The 22449-nt window shown below is 41.7% G+C and overlaps 1 pseudogene; it reads right to left on the bottom strand.

Annotated features, from left to right (window-relative positions):
* Window positions 1-22449, bottom strand: part of LOC125437818 — a 140365-nt pseudogene that overhangs the window by 3475 nt on the left and 114441 nt on the right.

The raw sequence follows: 22449 nt of genomic DNA, 5'->3' as shown, positions 1-22449 counted from the left end.
TGTGATTGGTGTTTGGAATATGCTGCCACAGGAGGTGGTGATGGCCACTAACCTGGATAGCTTTAAAAAGGGCTTGGACAGATTTATGGAGGAGAAGTCAATCTATGGCTACCAATCTTGATCCTCCTTGATCTGAGATTGCAAATGCCTTAACAGACCAGGTGCTCGGGAGCAGCAGCAGCAGAAGGCCCTTGCTTTCACATCCTGCATGTGAGCTCCCAAAGGCACCTGGTGGGCCACTGCGAGTAGCAGAATGTTGGACTAGATGGACTCTGGTCTGATCCAGCAGGCTAGTTAAAAAAAAAAACCACAGACTGCCTCAGTGTTGCATTTTCATTTCCCTATATTACCGGCTAACTGTTGTAACTAAAATGGCAGTCCATCCAAGAGAATCAATAATATTTCCCCACAATATGTGCCTGAGAAAACAAGTGGGAGGAGGAAGAACAAGAGGCCCACAAATTTCCTTGCCTTGCAGCAGCGGACATTTTCCAGATTTATACCAGAAGTTCTGTGTGCAGAACTTAATTCCTAGGTATTTGCAGACCTGACCCAAATTGAGACAATGACATGTGGAAGGAATGGACTTAGGTTTCTCCTCTGACACCATTTTTCCACCATGGAACAGCCCTAGTTACTCCACTAGGAAGACTTAATGTGTATGGTGCCTACACATCTGTTAGGCCAATAGGACAAATAGAACATTGGCTTAGGGTTACCAAACTCCAGATGGTCTAGGAGACCTCCTACAATTCCCACTGATTTCCCAACCACAGCAGGGGTGTCCAACCAATGACCCTCCAGAAGTTCATGGACAATGATCCCCATAAGCTCTGCCAATTGGCCATCTGGCAGGGGCTGATGGGGACTGTAGTCCATGAACTTCTGGAGGGTCATAGGTTGGACACCCTTGCTCTACAGCAGTGGTTCTCAACCTTCCTAATGCCACGACCCTTTAATACAGTTCTCATGTTGTGGTGACCCCCAACCCTAACATTTATCCATTTTACAGATGGAGAACACTGATGCAGAGAGTCTTAGGCGACCCCTGCGAAAGGGTCGTTCGACCTCCAAAGGGCTCCCAACCCACATGTTGAGAAACATTGCTCTACAGCATTATATCTTGCTGAAGTCTTGCCTACCCCAGGCTTCACTCCCAAATTTTCAGGAATTTTCCAACCCAAAGTTGACCATCATATGTTGGCTGCCCAGGACCATGTCAGGTCAGGAAGAATGGCTTGAGCTTCTGTCATGTTGTAACTCTAATCTGAAATGGATTCAGGCAAGCCTAGGAAGCACAGAATTTGCCAAACGCACACAATAACTTTTTAATGTGTGAATCAGCCCAAATTTTAATTGCTATTTGGGAGCAGTTTGGTAAAGCACCAGTAGGAACTATTAGCTAGGGATCATTGTAAAAAGACTAGCAGCAAAGCCCATTGCGGGGGAGAATGCAATAGGCTCTAGCAAAGGGGGAGGGGCAAGCAAACATTCTCCCACGCAATGGGTTGTAGTGTCACTTGAGCACTCCCCCCACCCCGGCCAGGTGGTTTCTTACCTCGCTGCAAGGACTTGGGTAAGGGTGAAGGGGGAATGGGTTTGTTTGATGTGGTGGGAGGCTGAGGGGGAATGGGATCCTGTGGGGCTGGGGAAAGGCAGTCGAAGGATGGCTTCTGGCAGAGGGGGTAGTGAGAAGGTTGCAGTGGGAGAGCCTTGAGGGTGGTGGCAGGGCAGGTAGGTTTGGAAGGGGTTGAGCAGGATGCGGGCCAATGGGCATGCAGGATGCACAGGACGCACCGGGGTTAGTGGGTATGCAGCCTTTGCGGCAACTGAGTAAGGGTTTGCTGTTAGATGTTCGAACCCTTAGCCAATTATATATGGTAAGATAAAATAAGAAAGATAACAATTGTCACTAAATGTAGTTCTAGGATTGTTGTATAGTCTGTGTTGAGAAAGCCTTGGATCAGAAGGGAACTGCTATATCACTGAACCTGCACAATCCTGGCCACCACCAAAGTGTGACTATAGCGGTTACATTTTGAATCAATTTATATGTTAGAATCCATTTACACAACTAGGTTCAGGCTCCAGCAGGACAGTAGTATAGAGATTCCTGCAGTGGTGGGATCCAAAAATTTTAGTAACAGGTTCCCATGGTGGTGGGATTCAAACAGTGGCATAGCGCCAATGGGACTGGGTGGGGCATGACAGGGGCGTGGCCGGGCATTCTGGGGGCGGGGCATTAATAATTTCTCTGTTACTGTAAAAAACTCTTACTGTAAAAAAAAGTTCCTAATTTCCAGCTGGTATCTTTCTGTCCATAAGTTAAACTCATTATAGCAAGTCCTATCATCTACTGCCAACAGAAACAACTACTTCTCCTCTAATTGACTGCCTGTCAAATACTTAATACTTTCAAATACTTAATTTTGTTTCTAGAAATCAAAAGAAGGATACTTTCCTTAAACAAGGAACTTTACCATATTTCTAAAACATGTTTTTAAAACAGCCCAACAGAGAGAATTATCCCGTTTTCTACCTTCGCTAACCAGCCACATAGGAAACAACAGGACTTTATGCCAACTGTGAAATCATGAGTGGTCAGTACAGTTCAGTGAAGATTCACCATCACCACTGTTTGTTAACTATATTCTGAAGGACTAATACATTCAATACTCAAAATAATTTGCACTTTAGATTAAGACACAAATTCATTAAAACATGGATCCGATGGACCATTCCTACTGCATAGGCATATTCAAGAGCTAGATATCAAGGCTACTGCCAGGATACACAGGTCATGACTTTTTAAAAAATTGAGTAAGCATTAGTAGTTAGTACCTTTAACCTTTCACTTATACAAAATGCTTTGTAATCCTTTAGCCCCATAAATACCTAAAATCAGTCATTAACACTCCCTTTTTATTCCTGGGTGACCTTGGGCTAGTCACAGCTTTCAGCCCCACCCACCTCACAGGGTGTTTGTTGTGAGGGGGGAAGGGCAAGGAGATTGTAAGCCCCTTTGAGTCTCCTGCAGGAGAGAAAGGGGGGATATAAATCCAAACTCTTCTTCTTCTTCTTCTGTTTAAAGTAAAAAATAAACCAGAACATCATCCATTGTGAACTAGAATTCGCAATCCATACTGTATATTCTGCAAATATTTCACATTAATTAATCCAGGATTAGAGACACAGATTAGCATAATATTCTCACATACAGGAATACAGAGCTTTTAAATGGCCAAGCATCATGGTAAATCACAATGTATCATAAAATGAACAGAGTGCCAAAATAAATAGCCCATCAAGCAAATAAAGAGTCCCCTGGATCCAACAGTAGTTAAAGGGTCCCTCCTCTTACTAGCCAGCAAGCTCTGGGCTACGAGAAAGAAGAAGAGAGGGAAAGGCGAGGGCGTGAAGATGGAAAAGCGGACCCAATTAGTAACCCCCTCTCGGCACACACAAATAATTAGTAACCCACTCTCGGGAACTGGTGAGAACCGTCTGGATCCCACCTCTGGGTGCCTGCACTGTAGTGCCTTCAAGGCTTGCCTCCAGCCCTGGTTGAGCAGGTGCACTACTGATTTAAGTTCCTGCTACACTTCCTGTCTTTCTTTGACGTATCTTGGTAAAAGGGCTGCTTATAGGCTACTAGAAGACACTTATGATGACACCCAGGGGGGGAGATGTAGCAGCAGCAACAATAGCATGTCCCACAAACAGTCAACAAATGGCATGAGCTGCTGCCATGTGCTCTCCATGAGTAGTGGGGGCAAAGGAAGGGGAGGAAGATCTCCTGCATAGGCAGAATCTCTCGTAAATGAGCAAAGGCTGACCCTCTGCCCTTATTGAGAGTTCCTCACATCTGGAACCAATCTGGGATATTCTAGCATCCTTTTATGTATCCCCAAACCTAAAGTTTGGAGTAACTCTGCACCATGTTCCACAGCCAGCCATTTTTCCTGAACCAAGAACTCATATCCTTTTGCCATCTTCTTTCTTTACTCTTTACTCTTTCAACAAAAAAAGAGAACATTCCATGAAGATTAATTTTTATAGATCCAGACTAAAATAATCTCCCTAGATAGGGAGAATGTGAGAATGACGTTTAGGCTATCTTGTAACCCCTGTTGCATTCAACCCTTTGTACTAAGAGAAGGGAACCAGCAGATGTTTTAACCATAGAAAGTTAGTGTATATAAGCATCAATCTTCACTTCTAAAACAGCTGCATCTCAATGCCAGAGGTAACAGAGACAGCAGAAGAAAACTGTACAGCCTGATCAAATCATATGCCTAGATTTCAGGCATGACCAATATTTTCTAGATACTACTTATGGTATAAAGCAAGAGAGAGGAAGACTGAGGATGAAAAAGGCTAGAAGGCAGGCTTGCAAAACAAGTCTCTTATTGTTGTATTTCCTGCCTTTGTCCAATGCCTCAAGTCCATGGGACAGAGCTGAGCCTGGCATTCTCAAACAGGAAATAGTTTGGAGTACTAATAGCTATTAACAGCACTGGCTCTGCTTTTAATTATGCTGAGGCTCAGTTAAACCGCATCAATCCAAATACCATTCAGCTTCAGTTTACCATTTATGAGCATATGAATATGGGTTGAGAATTAGATAAAGAAAATAATGTACTTATAAAATCATGTGTTATTTATTGAGTATGGCCAGAGACCCTAGAGCCATTTTCCCTATTCATCATGATCTGAGCTACCAGTGTTTTGCTTTTGCCTGAGTGAGGTACTGGCTATGACTTATAGTTCTTTGCTGCTTCCCTTTATAAATGCTTCTATTTCCTACCTTCCTCCTTTCTTGCCAGGGGGTCCACCCTATCTGGTGACATAAGAAAGGAGAAGTACACTGTGGCATGTGGACATCTGCACAAAGTGTATGGGATCCCTGAGAAAGAAATCCTCAGAGACAACTGCAACAGCTCAGACTGCAAGAGCAGAGTTCCTGTGTTGTAGGGCTAATAACACAATGTCATATAGAAACACGGACAAACGGAACTGCAAAAACAAACCATTAGTGACTTAACCAAACACACATAACAGTGTGAAAGAGCAATTCTGCAGCCACACAGCCTGAAAGCCAGTGTGGTGTAGTGGTTAGGTGCAGCAGACTCTAATCTGATGAACTGTATTTGTTTCCCCGCTCCTTCACGTGAAGCCTGCTGACGTGAGACAGTCACAGTTCTCTTTGAACTCTATCAGCACCACCCACCTCACAAGGTGTCTGTTGTGTAGAGGGGAAAGGAAGGTGATTATAAGCTGTTTTGAGACTGCTTAACGGTAGAGAAAAGTTGGGTATAAAAACCAACTCTTCTTCTTCAGCTCATGAGTTCCTTCACTGTGTAAATACTCCCAGTTGTGCAAAATTATCTGGGGCAGAATCCTACCAGCAACCTGTGGAATTTCATGGGGACTTCTTCATATAAAATATTTTTTTCTATACAGTGTAGTTCCTCAGTACAAAATGCAGGTATACTGAATCAGATGTGGTACATGCACATGCACACACACACACATACACACACATAAATACATGCAAATGACAATTTCGTAAATGCAGGCGAATTACAATTTGACAGTACCATTTTCTCTGAAATGTTGATTTAAATACATACAAAAAATACAGAGAGGTACTTTGCAACTCATTTGGCTTTGCATGGCTTCTATGCATGAGTCTCATCTGGGTATTAAAAATATTTATCCACTGAAGCAGTACATGGGGACAGGCTATAGTTAATTTGCAGCATATGGCGAGTGTGCAAGACAAAGACAACGTATAAAAAGCAATAAATCTGGGGCTTAATCTGGGAAGAATTCATTTAGCAATACAGGTGAGAGAGGTGCTATAAAGAATGATGATAAACTAAAGGATGCAAAGGTTTGATGTATTAGAACAGAGTGGACATGCATACCTTTGCATCCTTTATAACATCCCTCTTACAGTTTGACTAGGATAAAAACAGTCAGACCCATTCCGCACGGGCTAAGAAACACTGGTGTAGGAAACCATATAACCCATTTGTTGGGAGGGGGGCTTCGCACAGGTCCCCCCCACAAACGAGTCTGCCCTGTTTTCCCCCGCAACCTGGGTTTTTTGAAAATCGCTGAACAAGTAATCCTTTTGAAAAATCCAGGATTAGAGCCACTTCCGAGTGAACGGCCAGGCAGGAGGCGCTTTATTACCCTTCCTTCCACCCCATCCTTCACAGTCAGGGAGAAGCCATTGCCTGCCTATTGCAGGGAGACCCCTTTTCCTTTTTTTAAAAAAAAATTTGCAGCTTGCATCTGCACAGCTATGCAGGTGCAGCCGATCATACAATTAGTACTCCTGTGAGGGTTCGTTGCTGCATGCCTGTGTAGCTACACATGTGTGGTAGGTAATTAATTTAAAAACCAGAAGAGTCTCCATGCAAAAGTGCGACAGCAACCCAGATTGTATCTGTGGACTCCAATCACTGCCTGCACGGGACACATGTGAACATGTAAACAGGGAAACAAGTTCCTTTATCACGACTGCAACCCGTTATACCTTTGCTGGGCCTCAGAGACCTCCATTCCTACTCAAGTCTGATGAAGGGAGCTTTGACTCTCAAAAGCTTACACTGAAAATTTTGTTGGTCTCTAAGGTGTTACTGGACTAAATTCTAACTGTTCTACTTCAGCCCAACATGGCTATCCTCTGCAAATATATTCATATATATTCATTCAAATATATTCCAAGTTGGCTCTTTAGTCTTGTCAGTCCTGCCGTGCTTATTTCAGTTCCACGGTGGCTTCCAGCCTAAGTCCCTGTTTTATTTTAAAACAAAGAAACGGTTACGAAATACACAGGCGAGACAAGAGATCTCTTCCTCCCTTCTGGGTTGCTCTCCAACACCAGGCAAGAGCCAGGGAGCCTCTTCAGGGGAGGAGGAAACTATAAATAGATGGCGCATATTTGTTTGCTCAAATTTATTTTAAGCTTTTATCATTTGAAAACACAATGTTGAAACTCCCATCCATAACAGCCTATTTGTACACTCCTGGCTCCCATAAGTCCAACCAGAAAGGAAATGGGAAGAAAGGTCACAGTACAGATGGCCCCTTATGGTGCCATGAGAGACAATCTGAAGCCCTCCTATCTCCTGGCACAAAGCAAGACTGACGCCACAATTGCAATTTGTAGTCACACCCGTCTGAAGAGCACTGGTCTGCACTGTGCCTCAGTGCCATTCAGTATGCAACCACATGGAAGAACTGCATTAGCAGGAAGCCACAGGTCATAAGTGACCTTCAGGTCTGTGATGCTTTCTCCTTTCTAGCCACTCTCAACTACTGCAGAACAGCGGGAATCCAAATCACCTGGCTCTGGCCTGCATCTCCTATATGCTGCAGGGTTTGTAAAAGAGTGGGTTATATTTTCAGTGTGGGGAGGATGGAACTGGATACTTCATGCTCTATGTTTAGTATGGGGAGGGAAAGTGGCATGGTATAGCCTGATCTTGTCAGATCTTGGCAGCGGAGCCGGGTTGGTACTTGGATGGGGACCACTGAGGAAGACTCTGCAGTGGGAGCAGGACCAAACCACCTCTGCTTAATTGCTTTGAAAGCCCTTTGCTGGACTCATCGTAAGTCAGCTGTGACTTATTGGCCTATTACAGACCCGCATGCTAAGTATGTGTGGTTCAAAAAGAGTTAGACATTCCAACCTTTTCTAACCCTCTAAACCTAATTTGCTTTTTAGGACTAGGAAGCAAACTTGGAATTCTATACATTCAACTCCTATAAAAGCGATCGATTCCTTTCTTTCCTGTGGGGAGCCAGTAACAGCAGGCCTCACCTGGGTTCCAGCAACTGCCCCACCTCAAAGTATGATGATGCTGAGCCTACCTTTCACTTCACCTTCACTACTCCTATTGAGCAGTGACATAAGGCTACAGTATTGCTTGGCAGAGGAAAATACAAAGGGCATCTATCTTTAAACGGCTACAAAAAGGAGGGACGGCAGGCAGTAGTGAGCTGTCCCAAGCCATTTTGAAGTCCTGCTCTCTCCCCATTGTGGCAACAGAAGGAGTATCCACAGGGATATTTCCCTGCAGCCACCCTACAGATTCCCCTCTGTGACTGACAAAAATAGGATTGGTGTTAATCCAGACTAAATGGAAATGCCCTGGGAAAGCCATGAGTCATGCCTGGAATGAGAACATTGGCATGTGGACATTTCCTGTTTTCCATGCACACAAAAAAGTCCCTGGGTGGCTGCAACATGTGTGATTAGAAGTTACTGATGACTGCTTCCTTCTGTGGTTAACATACTGCACTAAATGTTTTTAAGTGGCATGGAGATAGGCAAGCAGTATATCATACAAGAGATATACAGATCCTGAGTTTGAGGTCCAAATGCCTTGTGTTTGTTACCTTGTCCATCCTATGATGAGTAATTATGTAAGACTACAGCTCTATGCAATGCTTGATCACATGCTCTCTGATCACATATAGTAGGTTACTGGCCCTGCTCCCCACCTTCACACATTTCATGCAGCACCTGCATGGGACCTTAGGCAAGTTTATAAGTTCTGTATGTGTGATTGGATACCCTACTTTGTTTTCTAGGGTTCAGATCATGCAGAAAAACCTGCACTTTTATGTGTGTTGAACTCCATGGAGATATTCCCAAGAATGCACAGAGGTTGCGAGCAGGCCAAGTAAGCATCACATCGCTCCCTTCTATGTGCACTTTGTGTGTATGTTTATATGCATACACACTTGTACATCCATATATGTAAAGTGCTGACAATTTGCAGTTGACTCATGGGGGGCGACCCCAGCAAGAAGCTTTCAAGGCAAGTCTCCCTTCCAAATACTGACCCTGCTTAGCTTCTGAGATCTGACAAGAGCGAACTATGCCATGCTGCCTTCTCTACTCTTGTACATCTGCATGGGACTAAAATTAACACTACCATCTATTTCTCCCCTTTCCCACAGGCTCATGTAGGAAACTGCTATTTGTCATGTTCCAGAGGGAACAAAAATAACATAAAGGCAGCAATATTTTGAAGAAGTATGTTAACAATTTCCCCTATTTAAGAAAGCAAAGTGGTAGGAAGGGTCAGCATTAACCATGTCACATGGCAAATGAACTTATATAAACTCCTAAGTTCAGGGCCTGGTTCAAGGAAGGAAGTAATGTCCAGTAGTTATAGTACCAAAGGGGTGTCCAGTCAAGCTTCTTTTTCTTGTCTGCACCATCTCTAACCCATTCTTTATCAGTTATGTGTTTGCATCTTACCCTTCATCTAAGGAGTTCAAAGTAGAGTTTTAGTTTCAAAACAATCCTGAGGTATAAACTAGATGACAGGGAGCAGCTGCCACGGCCACCCAGTGAGCTCCGTAGCTGAAAGGGATGTTCAGCCCAGTACTGAACCTGATACTCATGCAGCCAAACTCATTACTCTAGGTAGTGCATCAGACTGGCTCTCTTGTTTTTCCTTTGAGCTAACATCTTCCCTTGATACGTTTGCAGTGTCCACAGTTCTATTGTCTCCCCATGCCCTACTGGGACTGTTTTATCACACAGACACAGGCTCTAAGGGGCCTTCCCATCACTCAGAACAATAAGTGCCTGCAGCTAGTCCAGCAAAATTACTTTCCCAGAAAACAATAGTGGAGGCTGCTGAACAGTAGCTGGACAGTTATGAAACCAGTTCTGAACGTCAGCTGTGGCCACACCTGTCTGATTATCCACAGTGGCCAGACAATATCTTGGATCCCTCAATAAACCTCCACTAATGGAAGAGATTTCCACAAATGGACTAGGGTTTTCTTGCTCTTTTCAGAAATTTTGCTTCTGAGGGAAAGGCAACCCTCCCAGAACAACATGTGGGGTATGTGGGAGCTCTGTAGTGAGATGAGGAGAATCAGTGATAATTACCTCCTACTACTGACCAAAATTTTCCACAGAGTTCAAGTCAATAGCTGTCTGCAATCCAAACAAATCCTTTTGTAACTTCAATAAATTGTTTTAGAAAAGATGCAGGCTGAATTATATAAAACGTTGCATTTAGCACGTCTTTTTTAACATGATGCATAGTCTGGGTAGTTGTGTCATTAATTACAGATAGTATTATATTACAGATATTATGGACCAACAAAAAAACAAACCAATCAGTGAGTTCTAGATCAAGTCAAGCACTTGTAAAATCCTAACAAATCCCTTCTCAAGTATCCGCTTCTTAAGTCAACCAGGTATAATTTCTGGCAAAGATTCTTGAATTTCATCTTGGTAAGTGGATTTATCAGTATGTCCACTATCATTTTCTTGTGTAAAGAGTCTAATTTCTCCTTTACTCCCATCATCAATTTTTCTTTTTCACATGGAAGCAGCTTCATCATTTGTCCCAGCTTTTGGGTTCATTATGGCATTGCACATTTGTGTGGTAGGTGTATCTCTTTGGTGCCACCCCCTTTGTGCTTCTTTCTGACCTCCTTACAGTTACTACAGTATCTCTTTCTGTTGGTTTGGCTCTATCATCTTCCCCTTCAGGTTGGGAAGTCTCTCGTTGGGACGCAAAGCGGTTATCTGCTCTGTAAATGTGACTTCTTCAGCATCATGTTTGCTTTCTTCTGTGGAGTTATCTCATTTTGGAGCACACAAAATGTTTCGTTCATGTTTGTAGGCATCATTGCATATGTGAACATCATAAGTATTAGGATCCATGACTCTGTAGCCGCTTGAATTTGGATTGTAGGCAACTAATATTCCAACTGCAGCTCTTGCATCTAGTTTTCTTCTTCTATCCTTGGGGATGCATATATAAGTTTTTGCTCCAAATGGTTTCAAGTGTTTTAAACTGCGTTTCTTCTTATGCCATATTTTAAAAGGAGACATTCCAGTAGGTTTGCATGGTGTTCTGTTGTAGAGATATATAGCTATATTGACAGGTTCTGCCTAACAGGTGTCAGGAAGTCCAGCCTGCATTAATAAACAACGTGCGTATTTTAAGATTAAAACATTCTGCTAGAACATTTTGAAGAGGCAAGTATATCACTGATCTTGTATGTTGCATACCTTCTTGTTCTGGGCAATTTTGGAATTCACTAGCACTGTATTCAATCCCATTGTCTGAAAATAACATCTCTGGTGCTCTTCCATGCTTGTTTTTAACAGCTACTACATAAGCTTTGAACTTATTCAATACTTGATCTTTTGATTTGGGAAAATACACATGGGCAAATGTTCTTGCTGCATCAATAACGGTCAAAATGTATTTGTTTCCACCCACAGACGGCACTAGAGATCCAATCAGATCTGAGTGTATTTTTGTTAGCACTTCCTTTTCTCCTGCTCCTTACTGTCCTGTATAATGAGGAGTGGTGCATTTGGCCTTAATACATATTTCACAGCGTTCAGGACTTCTGTTGCATTAAATCAGTTTTAAATCAGAGTCTTTTACAAGTTCTCACTGAGTCCATACTTCTGTGGCCTAATTTTACATGCCAACCATAACCACAACTAGAGTGAGAGAAGTCTTCCTTTTTTACATAATAAATGGCTCGCTACGCACTTCAACATCCCTTAGAAAAAGGTTCCAATCTTTTCAGCTTTGAACTCCATATCAAATTTTGAATTATAAATGCAACATATTTCTCCATCCATTATCATCTTGTTTCATCAATTCAGCAATCTAGGCACTGATATTAAATTTTCACTAGCATGAAGTGCATACAATGTCTCTATTAGGTCATGCTATACTGTCTCTCCAGTAAAACTAAAAACAAACATTCTCACAGTACCTTTCCCACATACTTTCAGTGGTTCACCATCAACCTACAAAAACTTTTCTTCACTTTCTTTCAATTCAGTAAAATACTTTTCATTATTGCAAACATGGGGAAAAGATCCAAAGTCCAAAAGAAATAAATTCACTTTACTTTTGCAGTCAATTGTAATCATGTATGCACATTTTTTCTTTGTTTTCCCCTTTTCTTTAACATTCTTTTTCTTTGTCTTTACAGCTAAAGTTTTATTAACATCACCTCTTTTATAAGCATTACTTGGTTCTTCCCCTCTGCCTCTCTCAGCTAATTGTCTTTCACAACAATATTTAGCTACATGTCCCCTTCTTCCACAGTTAAAGCAAATTACTTCATTGGCACGATCCAGTCTAAGCACAGATAAACCTTTCATTTCATTTGATGCTTTCCTTTGTGCATCTGTATTTCTTAGATAATTCAGAACATAATTCAAGTCCAATGACACTCTGGCCTCAAGCACAGACATTTAGTTTTCAGAACTTTCAGGCAAAGACACCAGGATTACAGAAATCACATCTTCATGCTCCAAAGTATTTCCAGCTGCCCTGATTTGCATAAACATATCAACCATCCATTCTAAATGATAATTCAAATTGCTCCCTTCTTTCATTCTTGCACTGTGGAACTTGCTTTTTAGAAGTCTTATTTTCTTAACTAATTTCCATAGTATTTTTCTGCCAAGCCTTTCCAATGATCACAAGCAGATTTCCACCTCATAATAAGGGCAATCTCCTCATCCCCTATTGTTGAAGCTAGGAGATAGCATGCTTTGGAATCATCCATTTTAAACCGTTCCAACTCATGGGGATTTGGGGTCATTTTTTGCTCAGTCACATGGGAGAGATTCTGGAAAGCATGAACATGATTAATATAAAATTGCCAGATCAAAATTTTTTGGGAGAGCAGGTAGAGAGGGACTGCTTGCCAGGGCATATTGGTTTGAGGTTTGTACTGCACTGATGTTTGCTGAAACAGTCGTTACTGGGTTAGAGGTGCTGATTGAAGCTTCTTCATCTGAAGTAGGCAGGAATGGCATCTATATTTTCCACTCCCTTCTTACTATGCCTCCCGTTTCTTTGTTTAGTTCCACCCCTCCCTGTAGCAGCTGCACGTGGAGTCTGCATGGACCCTCCTTCTCCTACCCTGCAGTTCCCTTTTGTACTGCATCAAAAGAGCAGTGTGTTTTTAAATTTAGTTTAAAAAGAAAAGCCCTAGGAAACTCATATGCTCAGAATGAACACAATGTTATGTGGACATTCCTATTTAATTTGGAAGCTTCCTGTGTTCTATGAGGGAAAAAATTCCCACATGGAAGCCAAAGATGTTCTCATCTGCTCTTTCCCATAATCTACCGTATGTACTCGTGTATAAGTCGACCTGTGTATAAGTTGAGGCTCCTAATTTTACCACCAAAAACTGGGAAAACTTATTGACTCGTGTATAAGGTGGTAACTCCAAAGCAGGCGGGAGCAGGGAAGAGCTGGGGCACCTGCTCCACGCTCCCCCCACTGCCTCCTGGATCCCCACAGTAGCCCCAGCCCTTGGCTGCTCTGGCGTTTCCTTGCTTGCAAACAAGGAAACGCCAGACGGAGCATTCGACTGCTTTTGGGGTTTCCTTGCTTAAGCAATCTTTGGAGCATTGTCCTTTTAAGAAAATCATAGAGACACCCTTCCCGAGTGGCAGTTTCCCTGAAGCCAAGCCTCAGAGCCTGTGTGGGAAAGGGAAAGATGAGTGAGCGAGTGAGTGAGTGAGTGAGCGAGCGAGCGAGCAAGCGAGGGGCACGACGGGCAGCAGTGTGGTGGCAGCGGTGGGTGGCTTACATATAAGTTGAGGAGGGCTTTTTTGGCACAAAAATGTGCTGAAAAAGTCGACTTATACGTGAGTATATACGGTATTCTCCCAGCACCTGTTTCTTCTTTACTATTTTTAATGACTACAGTGACAAAAAAGTATATTATAGAAGTGGAGTACAATATACATATATACATATATTTTATTTATTTATCTTTGAATTTTTGCCCCACCCATCTTCAACTGGCTCAGAGCAGCAACACAACATTTCAAAACGCTATTACAATAAATATTCTAAAATACTTTAAAAGAATTAATACAGTATAAACTTAAAACAACCAAATATATAATGCTTGCAGAACAAAATTTGCCTTAGGAGTAGGTGGGGCTATGGGAAGGCAGGAGCAGAAAAAATTAATTAATCATTCAGCTTGTTTTCAATCATTCAGTCACTTTGTCTGCATAAAAGCAGAGGCGTAGCGCCAAGGGATAGGGGGTGCGCGACACATCGGGCACACGCCCCTGCGGATGCATTCTGGGGGCATGGCAGGGGCGAAACGGAACGGGGCATTCCGGGGACAGATGGGGGCTTGGAGGGGCATGCAACACACCAGGTGCACTTCCCCCTTGCTCCGCCCCTGTATAAAAGAATGTGTGTTTCTGAAGGAATGCAGAATGTGTTTTCACTATGAATAACAACTGTCCAGCTCCCGTCCTCATTTTCCCCAAACTCTAGGATCTAGCTAGAAGGGCATAACAGCCGGGCAGTACTAAGCCACACCATTTCTCCCAAAAGAAAAATAATGTATTTGAGAGCAACCTATCTGAGTATGTGTAGAGTGTTTTCCCATTACAACACATCTCATTTGCCACAGGGCTGCTGGTGACTCTCCGCATTGGAACCAGTCAACTTTGCTGAAGTTTGGGTGGGGGCCCAGTTCTGTGGGCACCAAGTTTTCCTTCACTTGGGTCCTCATAGCATTGTGGTGAAGTTGGGGCTGAGTTCAAAAAGGTTACTTTTACACTAGTTAATTATTTGCAAACCCAGAACTTTCCCTCTTACTTGAACCTCCTAATATCCTTTTAAGAAGGAAATTGAAACTCTACAGCATTGAATTAGTGAAACTTTAACAAACCCTACCAAACCCTTTTCAACTAACCTCTAATTAAATCTAACAATTGGGAAAACTGGTTCAAATATAGAGAACCCATAAATGTTACCACAACAATGCTACACCACCTTTCTCAGCAGAGAAACAACCCCTTTAAAAAACCCTATAATGTGGGGAAACCCACAGGCCCACCCAGGCCCCAACAACACCAGCCAGAAAAATGAACAAAACTAAGAAAACACAGAACCAGCAGGAAGGGAACCACAAAAGAGTTTTGGGAACAAAATTCAAATAGTAGAACTGCACTAACTGACAAGCCTTAATTAAAAATCTGCAAGGAAACACCACAAAACCAGCCAACACAGAAACACCAGGAAAAAAGACCCAAGAAGGGAACGCAACTGTGGGAAACCTTAATCAGAAATCTTCAAACAACAGCAAATCAAAGCAAGAACAGTAGCAGCAATGATACAACCCCGCCCCCAAGTAAATTTAACTAGAACCTCTCTCCACAACAGCAACCTTAAATCAGAAAAATACAGAACTTTTAAAACACACAATATCAATCAAGTTAAAACAAAAACAAGCAGTTACCCCCCTTAAACTAATTTTTAAACAAAAATAGATTAAACTGGGCCTGTGTAGACTTAACCAAAGGTCTCAGTTTTTCCCTCCCCCAGCACAACTAGGAAAAAGTAACAGCAATAACACATTTTAAAGTAAATTTAAAAAATAATAAACTTGGTCAGTCAAACCCTTGGTCAGTCAAATGTCTTCTCCGGGCAAGTCTCCTCCTCAGGGCTGGTGGTATCTAACAAAGTCAGGTTCTCCAGAGACCAGATAGAGGGAGGACAAGTTCAAGGGAAATCCTGAACTATCACTCTACCTCAGTCTGGAACAGAATGGACTGGCTAGGAATCAGCACTGTAAATTTTATGCTATTGGGCCAGCCAGGCACCCAAAATTCAGGAGTTTGAAACTGAACATTTCCAAAGAAATATTAAAAACCTTCCCTGATTGACCAAGGAACACTGTTGTCCATTATGCCCAGTGCTCACACTTCATTGGCCACAGTCAACTTTCTCCCCCCTCTTGTCACTAAAGGTGCACTACAAACTCTGCAAAAACCTAGTCAGCTAGGTTCCTGCAGAAATGCATGGCACTCATTGATTGGGACTGGGAGTAAATCCTTCACTTGTGTCCCCATTTGTTGCCCTGGAAACAACACACAGAGTGCAGTAGATGCCAGAGGAGGAGACAAGACTACAGCCAGCTTCAACAACATTGCTGGGCTTTAAGCAGCTCTCCATCAGAAAGAGCTGAAAGGCTTTCCCTTATCAGAAAGCCCGACACCAAGCAAAGGTAGGTAAGGTGGAGGAGGGATTCTTGAGTGGGGGGATGATTCTCTCAGGCCATTTCCACACGGACGGAATATGGCGGCCTGGGGACGGCAAAAACCTCTTTTTGGCCTGAGCCCAGATCTCCCCCCACCCAAACCATGGCGACTTTTTAATGTGCTCACTCCACCTAATTTTTGAACATGGCTACACCCCTGCCTGCAGCAGGAGAGGGACAGCCCAGAGCTTGACTGAGAAAACTGATAATTTCCTTCCTGGTGTGTGGTAGGCCAAATGAGGAAGAAATTGTATATCAGAATTTCCTCTTTAGGAGTTGCTATAACAAAAAGGGGTTGTCAGGCTATTAGGTATGTTGTGATTCAGGATGTGGTTTAAACTCCCCCCCCCCCCGAGCCAGTTAAGCCTGCAGCAGCAGGAGATAGACCCAGAGCTTGATTAATGGAACTAATAATTTCTTTACAGGTTGTGTCAGTTTATCTACAGGCAAGGCAAGCTGAAAGCCTAGAGCCTCAAAATCTAGGGGGCCTCTGGCCAAGGTGTATAATATGTTTTAACACTGATTCATAGGCCTTTCTTACACATGTTGTAATAACACACTGTAGTATCTAAACAACCCTTCAGCAATTTTCAATGTGTAACCCTGAGTCCACTAGACGAGCTAAAGAATTAGGATATTCCATATGTGGGAGAAAAGGCACAATTTTCTCAGATTCACTAAAGGGTCTGAACCTGCAGGTAGTATACATTTATACTGGCAGTCAGTATAAATTGACCTCCTTGCAATTGAAAAAACCCTTGAGGATCACCTTTGAGCTTCTTTGACCCAAGTGAGTTACTGATTGTATATGTGCCTTTAAATCAACAAAGGCTGCAAATAAGGACCCTCTGGTGGTGTGAACATATTTCTCTATCACAGTGGTTCTCAACCTGTTGAACGACCCTTTCACAGGAGTTTCCTAAGACTCTCTGCATCAGTGTTCTCCATGTGTAAAATGGATAAATGTTAAGGTTGGGGGTCACCACAACATGAGGAACTGTATTAAAGGGTTGCGCCATTAGGAAGGTTGAGAACCACTACTCTATCAGGTAATCTAATACTAAGCAATGGTGCATCGTTGAGCAACTTTTATGAAAACCTGCTTGTTCCTCTTCTAAAGCTTTTCATTATCTAGCCATTTAGCAAATTTTATACTAAGATGTTTCATATATAGTTTACTAGCAACACTGAGCCAGCTTATTGGTCTATAGTTAGCTGGATCTGTTAGACCTTTTTTAAAGACAGGAACAACGATGACTGATCCTCACAGTGCGTTAGATCGTTTTCACAAGGTCAGCAAAGCCATTCAGAAATCAGAACAGTAACTGAGTTCTTGTGCAAGTTTGTATAGTTCACTTCAGGATTTTTAAACAAAATTGGAGAAGATTGTGATGAGCTTGAGCAACAAGCAAAAGCCACCTTGCCAAATGTTAACTGCTGTGTACAGTTATATTGCACAAATGTGTTCCTTTCTTGCTAATCTGACAGCAATTAAGCAAGAAATTTAGCAAGATATTGAACTGCTCATGGAAGCATACCCAGAAGATGTTGACCTGAAACTTGCTGATGAACTTTTGTACTTTCACTTGTACATGAGACAAAGAAGAGCACTCTCAGTCTCATTCAGACCTTTATCAAATTATATTCAAGGAAAACATTCAGATGGCCTTCGCTTACATGGAAGCAATCTTGCGGTCATTTCTTAGCTTAATGGTTGCAAACTGCTCTGCCTGAGAAAAATGTGCAGCAGCTGCAGGAACCACAGGGGAAGAAGCAGTCCTGCACTTCTAGTCAACATTTTGGACTTTCTTCTTCTTCTTCGTATTACCAGGAACTGTATGTTATTTGCCATTGCTGTGAAGGCACTGAAGATGCTTTCTCTTTCAGTTGTGCAATATCTATACCTATTACTATTTAGTTTTACTTCTAGATGTAAGGTTGTTGTGTTTATGTTAAATGTTTGTTACCTTCAATGTTGTTTTCCTAATTGAAGCAATTTCATTTTTGTTTACCAAGCCACAAGGATGCTTTTATTTTACTGATTTTGACCCCACCCCCACAACTTTCCAATAGGGATATATGTAGACAGAAGTATGTTGGGTTACATTAGTACTTTCTGTGACTTCGTAGTGCTACACTTCTATACATTAAGTAGCCACCACACCTGTTGGCTTCTTCTTCTGAGACTTCTCTGCAGAAAAGCTTCAGAGTTTCCTGGAGGACACATCTGGCTTCCAACCTGGCCATAGAACAGAGAACAAGGATGATCTTTGAATGCAACTGAACTAAGGCAGGCAGTGTTTCTGCTATTACTTAATCTGACATCAGCGTTTGACATGATCATGATCTTATGACTCAGTGCCTTGCTGACACTGAGATTTGTGAGTCAGTCCTCAGTGTCTGATATAATTCTTCCAAGATCGGGGACATGGGAGCACAACAGGAGATGACATCACCACGTCACCCTTTGGTGTGCAGAGTCCCACAGGGAGCAGTTGTCTCCATGATGTTATTTAACATCTCCATGCGCCCTCTTGCCCAGTTGACTTAGAGGCTCAGGCTGGGTTGCCACCAGTATGCTGATGACACCAGATATATCTGTTGGTATATTTGCTTCAATTCTGCAGGGCCTGTAAGAGAGAGATGTTCTGCCTGATCTATAGTTGAGGGCAGCGATGGTTCCAACTTAACTGGCCTCCCTTTCCCTGCCCCTTCTTCCCTTCTCTTTAGATGTTGATTTTGTCCTTTTATTCCTTCCTGACTGACTTATTCCTTTCTGACTGACTTACATCTATTAGTCAGGGTGCAGGAACATGGTTATATTAACATATTTTATATTAGTGAATGATTTTATTGTTATATGTTGGAGTTGTTGTCAGCCACCCTGGGCCTGTTGTCAGGGTAAGAAAAGGAAAGACTGGAAAATGTCCAAGCCAAAAGAATTGGAAAAACATGCAGTAATGGCAAAACTAATGAACACTGGGAATAAGCAATTAATTAAAGAATTCTAAGATAAATAGAAAGTGTTTTCTTTATATTATTTCAAAAGAAAAGAAAAAATGGTTAAAAGTTAATGCTATTTTTAAATGATTTATGTAAATTACTATTAACTTTGATTATATATTGCATATCTGATAGAAAAGGGGTTTAAAGGGAAACAGACTATTAATCATATTATGAAAATGATAATAATATGTTAATACAACTTTTACTATGTGAGAAATTTTTAGGAAGTTATACTAGAAAGCATTAATTTATACTAAGAACAATCAGTAGTAATTGGTAAGTTTTGTTGATTTCTATATATTATAAGTAGAATTTGGTTTCATTTCTTAATCTTTGGAACTAAATGTAACTATGACCTGATTCCAGTTTCTTTTTCTGTTTTGTTAATTTCTATCTATTTTTTAAATAGGTGAATAACAACAGGTGAATCTGAAAACAGCTTTATATGATTGGATCCTACATTGAACATGGAGTGTGTTCTAATTTTTAATGCCATCATGAATTTGTTCGCAGGCACACACCAAAAAATCACTAAAACTATGGTATGTGCATTCTCTGTGAGGAAAAAAATTATTTAACAATGTGAGTACTAGTGATCTGTGAGGACTATCATTGACTGAAATCCTATGGGGTGGGGAGGGGGTGGGAAGATAAAACATGGTACCAGTGAAGTCTGGGGACCACTTTCCTTGTTTTGCTTTGCACAGAGTAGCAATTGAATTCATGAATTAAAAAATAGAGGCAAAATATGTCTGTTATGTCTGTTCGACAATACATATGTCTGTTACAGCTGTAGTAGGCTGCAAAGTCCCCTGTGCTTATCTTCTTCATATGTTTGCTTCAACAAATCCTTCTGACAAACAGCAATCTCTTGCTTAGAACTTTTTCTGATTGTACTTGTATTATACAGCCTTATGCTAAAATACAAACTATAAATGCCCAATTCTACAGATTGGTTGCAAAGAATGCAATATAACAAACATTGTGAGTCTTGTTACGCTGAGGAAAGTGAAGAGATCTCTCTAACTTTGTTTCTTAAGGAGAACAGTACACAAATTAGCAGTTTGGATGCTTCTGTCTAAAGTTGCTTTGAACTAAACCTTTTGTTGCTTTGATCTACAGAGTGTCTCCTCACAGCACAAGATCACACCAGGTACTGCAGCATTGGCATGCCCTCAGGAATGCACACTGTGCTTATAAATGACATATACTGACATATATTGAACCTAACATATATTGACATATGACATATACTGAACCTGAACATTATTCGCAGGAAATGTACGTCCTAGCCCAACTTATGATGAACTGGTTTGCTGAAAGCATACAAGATATCAATAAAATTTTGCTGCTTTGGGATTCCAGGTTCCTTACTCACACCCACCATTTGCCATTTTTCTATAGGAATGCTTCCTCTGTGATTTTTATGGTATGCTTGAAAACAGCTCAGACTTTTACTGTATCTAGTAGGTTAGGCTGAGAAAGCACATCAACTTCAAATGTTCTATTATCATTCTACATTTGTAATAAGAGACATTTCTGAATTCCAGAAGCAATGAACAAGAGAATCATTATGAAACAGTTACCTAAGAATAGCAGCATTACCATAAACAACATCTGGAAAATACCATAAAAAATACAGACATTACTAAATACTAGGCTGATTCTGCATGGGCCAAAAATAGCGGTGTGAAAATGGTGTGAAAACAGTATAAACCCTTTTACACCATTTTCACACCACTGTTTTTGGCCCATGCGGAATCAGCCCTAGAGTAAAAGAAGCCATCCAAAGCAGAAACTCATTTTTTATAGTCAAAGTATAGCCAAACGAGGGCAAATATTCTGGCAAGTTAAAAATAACACAGTCACAGTAAGCTGTGCAATTTGAGAAAGACACATAGCTTTTTAAATGCATTTAAACATGGAAGGGTTTTGAGGAGTAGCGTGACCTTTTAACGCTATCTGTTTCTTTTTCCATTCCTGTATTTAATACTTGAGACATAAATAGTATTTTCAGGAATATTATTATTCATAGCAACTGAAGGCTGGTGTTGAACATCTAGCTTGCTGTACAGTAACTCTGAATGCTCATATACCCAAACCTCAAAAAAAAAACCTCAGGTCAGCTATGGAGAACTCTGATTCTCAGATGTCTAGCTACCTGGCTTCACAGCAGCTGGAAGTACAGGAAAATAATTGTGAGGAAATTTAGTCCAACTCTTCCACTTTGGTCGCTGTGATCCTTCCTGTACTGTATCTTCAGATCTACCCATTCATTCATTCCAGTTCAGCTTCTCTTCCATATTTCTGTCCAACTTACTCAGCATACTAGGAATATTGTCCTCAAGTACAGTTTCTCTTCTAATTCATTACTGTACTAGCTTCAGTTAGCAGTATTCATTTTGATACAACTTTTCAGTAGACAGGATTCTTGTCATGAAGCTAACAGGATGACTGGCCCAAAGTCACATACTCTCAGACTTGCCCACTGCACAGGGCTACTGTGAAGATGACAAAATGAAGAAGGGGGAACCAGAGCTGGGTAGGATATAAAAGTGGTGGACAGATTAAATTATGTACAATGTATTGTCTAACTTTCTGTTTTGAGACATTTGTTCTTTGGACCCATATTTTTAAACAGAACGTGGTTCCTTTCCCATGAGAAAGGCACTCTGCGGATGCTCTGAGACACTAGGTCTTTTAAAAAGCAATCACTTTAGTTGAAATAAGAGTCTTTGAGATATGAAATGGTACAGTACAGCCTGACTTTGTCAGATCTTGGAAAGAGTTGGTACTTGGATGGGAGTTGGTACTTGGATGGAAGACAACCAAGGAAAACTTTTCAGAGGAAGGCAATGACAAACCACCTTTGCTTAATCATTCACCTTGAAACCCTTTAATTTGCTCAGAAGCAGCAGCACAGACTGTCCTCTCTGAGGCCAGGGGAAAGGACAGTGAGGAAAACGGGGAGCTCCGTTATTTTTTGTGGGGGCTATCCTTAAAGCTCAATCCTTTTCTGTTGTGTGTGGTTCTGAGGGCTTGTGTTTTTGTTTCTTGAGGGCTTGGGGAAGCTTTTGTCTGTGTGGGAGGTTCCTTTGTTGTTGGCTGTGTGTTTGCCTCAGGCTGTTGAGGGGTGGGGATTCTGTTCAATCACCCAACCAATTTGAATCAACTGCCACTCGCTGCCACTCGCTCTTTGCTGAGAAACAGTTCTTGCCAATAAGGACCCATCTTCAGGGACATATCAAAACACAAGGGAGTGACTAGGGGCAAAAGTCTTCAATCCTTAGGTCATGGTCTGGAGCTCAGGGAACAGGGCTGAGCTATAAAGAA

The sequence above is a fragment of the Sphaerodactylus townsendi genome, linkage group LG08, assembly GCF_021028975.2.
Source record: "Sphaerodactylus townsendi isolate TG3544 linkage group LG08, MPM_Stown_v2.3, whole genome shotgun sequence".
NCBI classification, from domain to species: domain Eukaryota; kingdom Metazoa; phylum Chordata; class Lepidosauria; order Squamata; family Sphaerodactylidae; genus Sphaerodactylus; species Sphaerodactylus townsendi.
Note: the sequence above shows the minus strand (reverse complement) of the source record. Positions and strands in the feature narration are given on the sequence as shown.